Raw genomic sequence first — 8121 nt, forward strand, 5'->3', positions numbered from 1 at the left:
CCTGTTGACGGAGTAAACAAGTTACCCTTTGTCTCCTTAAAAAGGAAAAAAGCCCAGAAGGTTCTCTCCTCAGTTTGGTTAAAAGACACCTCATAGGACCTTGGGGACTTCACCTCAAACTTAAGGATAGCTAATTGGACAGGAGCCAAAAAGTCCCACCTAAGCAATTCCCTAGAAAAAGAAGAGAACAAAAGAGTTCATCACTTTTGTGAAGTGTTTTAGCAGGAGCAAGAACCTCTTGCCCTGGCTCGGGTTTTCTCGGTAAAGAGCTTTTTTATTTTGCCTTTTATTAAAACTTTTTGTTTCCAACACTGTCACAGGAGCCATCCTGCTTCTTTATGCCACCTGAGGTAGCTGAGCTACCAAGGGTATAATGCTTATCTCTGAGAGCTTAGGAGACCTGGCTTGAAGAGAAAAAGCATTAATAAGGGAACATTAAAACTAGTGCTAAGAGAAACGTATTCTGAGACTTTTTCCAGAAGAGAAAGGGGATGGTGAAAGCTAGCACAGGGCTTAAAATTACTACAGTAATGTTTTTTCTATTAGTCCCTATTTCCTTGGATATATTTGGTTTTAGTTTGGGTTTGGTAGCTTGGTTGGTTGAATTCTTTTTGTTTTGGGGAGTGATGGTGGTGGATGGGTGCATGTTTGGTTTATGGCTGTTTTTTGGTTTTTTTTATTTTACTATTTCATATATCTTTCTTTGTTGTTTTTTTTTTTTTTTAACCAAAGATTTTTCCTTCCTTTATGTTAAAAACAAATATTTGTAACAGCCTTTCCTTGCAACTACAACCATTTCAGTGTTGAGCAGTTCCTTGTTTCTTAAAATGAAAACATTTTTTAGACTGAAAATTACTTTCTCGGGATAGAATCTTTTTGGGGTTGAATTGGACACCAAGTAGCCAGAGCACCTCCTGCACATGCTCGTGACAGTGATGGTAAGTCTCTTTTTCAAGCAATTGTGGTCACTTGGATGTGGTTCCAAGACAGCATCTCCCTCCATGCTGCACGGCTTCTGTAGGCAAATACAGCAGTACTTACATGTCAACATAATGGAGCAATACAGAAGCAAACAGAAGCATTCTGAGCCGTTTTTCAGAAGAGAAAGGGGATGGTGAAAGCTAACACAGGGATTAAAACACAGTGATTTCTATGCAACAGGGTTGATAAAGGACTGACCCAAATTTGTAGAGAGCGTGGGTCTCCAGGACGGTTTGGAGGGATGAGAGATCTCTGAAGTCAGGTCTTAGAAGATGTGGTTTATTAAAAGGGATGAAAGGCCCTGCTTGGAGTTGCCAGGCGCAACTCGTGGCAGGCCCAGGGAGAGAGGGAGAGGGAGAGAGAGGGAGCGAGGGTTCCAGGTGAGGGTCCCAGGGGAAGGTCCAAGAGAGCGTCCGGTCCCTCGGGAACACCTTATCAGGGGGCTTCAAGGTGGGCTGGAACAGGACTTGGGCCAATGGGGTCCCAGATCTCTGATACTTCAGGGGAGGGTCACAGGTGTGGGATGAACCATACATTGGGGGTGAGACAGAGCATTCCATTTGACCTTTGGACCCATCTGCAGGTAAAGGGCATTGTTTAATCAGAAGGGGGGATTGCTTTCAACCTGGCTATACTATTGTTTTCTAGTTATTCAGTAGTCAAGGTTTGCTATTTCAAATCTAGTTCTCATCTCAATGTCTGGATTTTCCAAATCTTTTGCCAGGCAATCATAGTTATAAGGTTTTCCTATTTCATCTTCCCCAACACAAATTAACAAGAGGGATATTTGTTAGAGCTACCATTACTGATCACACACTTTAAGCAACCCGTGCCATCAAGCCCAAAGCTAATATGGCTCCGTGTTAAATATTCCTGATGGATTACACATCCTTGCGTGAAGATGGAATTAGGATTTAAAGCCAGTATTTATGCATATACAAACATTGTGCAAGAACATTGCAGATTCCAAATGGAAACTAAATATCACCTGCACAGGGTAAACGCTTCAATAGCATGAGTACACTTTTCCCATCTGGTTCACAGGCAGCTCAACCAATTCTCTACTTGCAAATAATCTCTTCTGGCATCTTTTGGGGCCTTAAACCAGGAATGTCACACCTAAAGACTGTGGGACCATGAAAATTCCTCCAGATACAAACCAGTCTCCAGGTGACACAAGTGACTACGGCAGCCTCCAATAATGTAGCGGGACCCAGGTTTGCTGTGTTCTCTTCGTCATCGTGGGTTTGTAATTCAGACTCACAGAGGGGCTTGAGTTGGAAGGGACCTTAAAGACCCTCTAGATCCAGCCCCCTCTGCCACGGACAGGGATGCCTTCCACTGGAGCAGGTGACTCAGAGCCCCTCCAAGCTGTGGCAAATACCCAAGGACCCCTTTTTCTCTGTTTTGAAGGTCAGCTTTCCATGCTCACATTCACAGATGGCTCCAGTCTCACACAGAGCATTGCTGGCTGGTCACTCTTATCTCCACAGCCCAGTAGAGATCCTATTTTGGATGGCTCTCACTGCTCCCAAGGCCCCAGGGAGCAGCCACTGCCTCGCCTCTGTCACCCGAGGACACAAGGAAAAACATTGCACTCAGCTTTGGTCACAATGAAGAGACTAATTTATTTCTTCTGACTCCAATCATTTCTAGTTTTCAAAAGGTGCCAGTGGATTGGAGGGTGAACGTGCCACCTCTCCAACGACACTGGACAAACTACCAGTCTATCAAATTTCTCTGCCTCTATGAAGGAATGCAAAACAATAGGTTGTTTACAGAAAGTTGCGTGAGAAAATTCTCTACAAGAATGTAAACTCAGAAGGCTTTAGAAAATCCTGAGAAATCAAGGCAACACTCCTCCTTCTGCTTTCCCTTCCAGGATCAGTGATTTCCTGTCGCTTCCTCCATGTCTGACACAACTGAAGAGATAAGGGGCTGAGGATGCAGCTTCTGGCAGAGAGTTGATAACACTCAGCTGAGTATTTTATTCTCCTGCCACTGAGTTGTCAGGCTGCTTACACAAAAAAAATCCTCCTGCTTGGAAAGGGGCTGGTGTGAGCAGCAGGAATTGTTGCTGGCTGGAACATTTCAAAGAGCTGGACAAAAGAAGCATTTTGTGGAAGGCCACCAGCTGCCCTCTGTCAGCAGCACAAGGTGTGAGGTCCCCCTTGAAGGCCATCCCTGCACAAGGACAGCCTGGCCTCCTCCAGTACCCAGAACACCTTTCAGGCTTTCGGGCTGGCCTCGTCCCTCACTCTGGAGAAGCAGGTTGCTGTTGGAATTCTCATAGCCACAGCTCCCGGCTGGATTGCCGTGTCTTACCACAGACAGCCCTGGAGACAACAGTACAGACAGGCTCCATCTGCAATAAAAGGGGACTTGGGTCCAGCTTTTCCCTTGGACCAGCGTGCAGCAAGCACACCTGGGCCTCATTCAGGTCTGTGTGGGCTGGTAGTCAGCTTCTGCTGGGAATTTAAAGCTTTTACCCTACTTTCCACAATAAAGAATGGAGCAAACCCAGCTGCACCAAAACCCAAATTTCACTCTAGCAATCACAATTTTCATTTTCCTCTATTCAAGCCTTGAAGAAAACAAACTTTACTTGAGTGAGCTGGAGGCACAGTGTCCTCCAAGATCATTCTTGAGTAGGACAACATTCCAGGGGAAGCCTGGCAAAGCCAGAGTTTACTGATGCTCAGGAAGCTTTGCAAAAGCTTCCACCTGCAGTGCTCTTGCACCCTCCTGAGCTCCTGGAGCCCTCAGTCACCCCAGGCACAGTTTGGACAGCAAGGGGATGGTTCCGTTTGGGACATGTGGGAACAGGAGGAGGGAAGACTTTGCAAACACTGTCACGAGGGCAGGGCTCTTTTCCTTTATGGTGCCAAGTGGTAGTACATAATCTTTGAGTTAATGTCAGGTGCTGAGGGGCACAAATTCTCAGTGAGAAGGACAGAGTGTCTCCACTCGCACAGCAAGGTAAGTGAAGGGGAAAGCGCAATCTATCTTTCACGGGAGGTGTTCAGTTTTTAACAAAATATTTTTGCAGGAGACGTGCCTAGGCAGCGGTGATTGAGAGCATTTTATCAGACTCGCAGAGCATCCCCACATCTGCTTTGCCACATTTGCTCTTTTTTTCATGGTGAATGATTTCTGCTGCCAGGGTGGCTCCTGCTCGGAGTTCTACTCCCAGTGGAGTCCCAGAGTCTCCTCAGCAGGCCTTTGCAGCGAGTTCTGAGCCAACGCGTGGCTCTGCTGCCATCCCAAATCTGCCCTTCCCTTGCCCAGCCTGAGTGCAAGTGGGGCATGTGCTGGGCATGGCTGGAGATTTTCATGGCCAAAATCCTCCTGCATTTACATCTGCTCGTGGCTCTGGGTGGCACAAATCACAAAACACCCACTGCAGTTGACAAATGGCATTTCCTGCAGATTGCTACAGCCGCACTGCTGATCGACAAACACACGAGAATCCATTTCATCCATTGGAAAATGTCATTTATTACAAATTGCTACAACCACACTGACAATACAGAACTATACAAATCTCAATTTAGGTTAAAACCAGGAATTTATTAGATTATTACAACCAGTCTAGGTAAAAATATACAAATACCAACTTCAGTTAATAAAACTTAATTTATTGCCCACCTCTACAGCAACTAACTATACACAAAGGTTAATTACGTGTTTAACAACTTAATTTATTACATATTTCTACAAGTGTAGAGCCCATATAGAAATAAAGAAATATGCATACCCTCTCTAAATAGCCCTACACTAAGAATTCAATCAGTAGACTTATACAACAATGCCCTCCATCCATCTTAAAATAAAATTAAATACATATGTACATGCACATATATATAAATGCACATACAAGTATAACAGTCTACAGATGTAAATATAAACATCACATGCTACATACAACAGACATACATACATATATATATATCAATAGATATAGAAACCAAACCTGTCTATAAATATACAAATATCACTGTTCTAAGGTAAATACCCATCCAACTGCATCAACACAAACATAACTGCAACATAACTTAAAACAGAACTGCAAGCAGAGGGATCCCAGCTGCCCCATCTTCAAAGCCTCTCCCTCGGGCTCTTCCTCCCGTGCAGAGCAGCTCTCCTGGACAGGGACGGCAGATGGCACAGCTGGGAAGCAAAGGGAGCACTGAGTCAGTATGGGGACGTTTTCCTTGGCAGCAGCTGCACTTCCATCAGGGAAGGGAAGAACTCAGAGCCTCCCCAGGAGGGTCAGAAAGAAAAAGCAGCCGAGCGGGCCAGGCTGTGGTGAGCGCAGCCGCGGCGGGACTGTCCCGCAGCCCCGGCAGCCCGGCACAGCCGGCACAGCTCCCGGGCCCTGCCGGCACAGCTGCCTTGCCCAAGGACAGCCCCTGTGCCGGCCGGGGCAGCTGCGCTGAGCAGCCCCAGCACGGGCAGGGCCCGCTGCTGCCCCGCCGGGCAGTGCCCACGGCCACAGCCCACGCCACCCTCAGCCCCACCCTGCCTCCCCGGCCCTGTGGCCTCACCCGGGCTCTCTCCAGCGTGGCAGCAGCAGGTCCCCGTTCCCTGCTCTTGCTGCTGGCCTTCAGCTTCTCCCTGCTGGCTCCCGTCAGTCTCCGGCTGTCCTCAAGGTCTCCACTGCAGCTGTGGCAAAAGCGGAGGCTCTGCAACTGGTTCCAAGGCCTGGCAGAGCTGCAGTCCCGGAGCCCTCTGTGCTCCCTGCCGGCCCCCTCCATCCCCTCAGCCCCGCCATGCTCTCGGCAAAGCCCCAGCCCCCTTCAGTTCTTCAGCCCCTCACAGTCCTCTCAGCCCCTCAGTCCCTTCTGACCCATCCCGTCCCCCTAGACCCGCCACCCCTCGGCCTGTGCCACTTCCCTGTCACCTCAGTGCCACCATCGCCCTCGGCTGCCCCACAGCCCTCAGCCCCAGCAGCACCTCAGGGTCACCGTCCCTTCAGCGTCACCGCCCCCTCAGCCCCCTCAGTCTCACCGTCCTTCAGCAGCTCCTCAGGGGACAGTGCCTGGGGCCACCGGCAGCTCCCACCGCTCCAGGGACGCCCGGGGCTGGAACTGCTGCTCCGCCCGGCCCGGCCGCCAGCTCGGACCCAGCACAGGGAGAGGGGACAGAGGGAGCACGGGGGAAAAGCAAGAGGTGAGGGAGGAAGCAGAGCAGGGGAAGAGGTTAAAAAGAGGCCTATACCTATACAGATATCAATCTATGTAACTAAACCCCCACATATCAATATAAATATGCCTATCTACAAATATAACTATAGATATGTAAATGTAACTATATGCATGTATAAGTGCAACTATGGACATCTACAACTATAACTGCACATTGAAAAATATAAATATATACACCTAAAACTAAAAATAAATTAACTAGACAAATCTCTGTCTACATAGATAGATAAATGTAACTACATAAATCTATAAATACAACTACATATATCAATAAATAGAACTATACACATCTATAAATATAACTAGAGACAGAGGAATTCTACCTGCCCAATGGTCACAGGCTCTCCCTCTGTCTCTTCCTGGCACACAGGGCAGCCCTCCTGGACACGTTGATCACACGGGATCTGGGAAGCAAAGGGAACACTGAGACAATCCTGGCCCTTGTGCAAGTGTCCCTTGAGCACCAATTGTCCTTCTATCAGGGACATTAAATGATGGCCTGAAAGGCAGACTCTCACTTGGCAATTTGAAGCCTGCTCTTTAAAGAACAGGGATCCTTCCAAGTTTTCAAAACGGAACTGTGTAAAGTATTTAAGAATCCTAATAATGTCTCAGCACCCACAGTGCAAATGGCACCCACGAGAGTTTGAAACACAGACAGTCCCAGTGACAGAGAGACCACAGTCCTCACTGAAATGGCTGAAGGCTGCTGGGGGCTGAGGTATGAACCAGACTGGGACACCCAGCTTGGTGGCACAACTCCCACAAGGTCAGGTTTATTCCCTGCTCTCTTGCCACAGCAGAGGACTCAGTGCCCAAGCCTCTGGCGAAGCGTGGAGGGCAGAGCTCGGGCAGGTTGTGCATGTGCCTTTGAACTAAAGGCACCAGGAAGCACCAACCCTGCAGACAAGAGCTCAACTCTTCTCGTCTCCCTTCCTGCCAGAGGCAGGCTCAGAGCAGCCGTCTCACACCTCTCTAAACCAACGGGGGCTCTGTCCTTACCAGGCTCCTCGGGCTCTGGGGAACTGTTCTCGCAGCTCTCGGTGCCAGATGAAGTTTCCTCTGCTGCAGCCCGGTTCACAGGCTCCCCTCCTGAAGACTCAGGGGCAACATTCATATTGCCCTTGAAAGAACAATAGAAAAAAAGAAAACTAATGATCATTCAGTATTTTGCTGGAATCACATCAAGGATACGGTTACTCTCCTTCTCCATGTAACAGCATTCCAAAGCTTTCAGCCCAGCCTCTTCCATTCCCCTCCAATGGGTTACCTGAGCAGAGGGAGACCTTTCAGGCAGGGATCTCCTGATCTCCCGGATCATTTGCTCAACGGCAAAGCCAAGATCCACTGGTGGCAATTGCTCTTCACCAGGTGCATTCCAGGCTGAGCCGGAGGCCGTCGATGCTGCACAACCTGCACTGCCAGGTGGAGCGCTGGGGGCTGAAGTGCCCGAGGTGGCTGCAAGAATCCAAAGACATTGGTCACACTCCACAATGTGGCTCTGGGACACAGATCTCTGTTGCTGCCTTGGATCAAACATCACAGGAAGCAGGCAAGAAAACCAGGCAGAGAATCTTTTGCCTTTCTAGGTGCCCCTTCTAAATAAGCTTGAGAATTTCGGGCTGAGAATGACAGAGCCTTGTGGAAAAATACTTCAAACAGTCACTTTTCATGACCTTTTGGGGAAAAGCAAGGCTACAACTCTTTTCCTACCTCGCGGGTCGTGGGCTGGGGGCTGCTGCTCCCTGTGGAGCTGCTGGAAGCTGCAGGGCTGGATCCTGAGCACCTCCCGGTCGATCGGAGGCAGCTGCCCCCCGTAGAGCTGCTGGAAGCGGCTGCGAGGCCCCTCCCGCCCGAGCGGCAGCAGCGGCTCCCCGTAGAAACCGAAGAAGCCGCAGGGCGGGATGCGCAGCAGCTCCTGCTCGGCGGGCGG

At 49.1% G+C, this 8121-nt stretch overlaps 1 long non-coding RNA gene across 1 annotated transcript; it reads right to left on the bottom strand.

Annotated features, from left to right (window-relative positions):
• Positions 1-5041: 5041 nt before the first annotated feature.
• LOC137464194 (uncharacterized) lies at positions 5042-6126 on the bottom strand. Its single transcript, XR_010994079.1, has 3 exons — positions 5992-6126; positions 5529-5646; positions 5042-5151 (listed from the first exon to the last, which is right to left on the bottom strand). It is a non-coding gene; the product is annotated as an uncharacterized lncRNA (long non-coding RNA).
• Positions 6127-8121: the final 1995 nt, after the last annotated feature.

This window comes from Anomalospiza imberbis, chromosome 38, assembly GCF_031753505.1.
Source record: "Anomalospiza imberbis isolate Cuckoo-Finch-1a 21T00152 chromosome 38, ASM3175350v1, whole genome shotgun sequence".
Taxonomy (NCBI): domain Eukaryota; kingdom Metazoa; phylum Chordata; class Aves; order Passeriformes; family Viduidae; genus Anomalospiza; species Anomalospiza imberbis.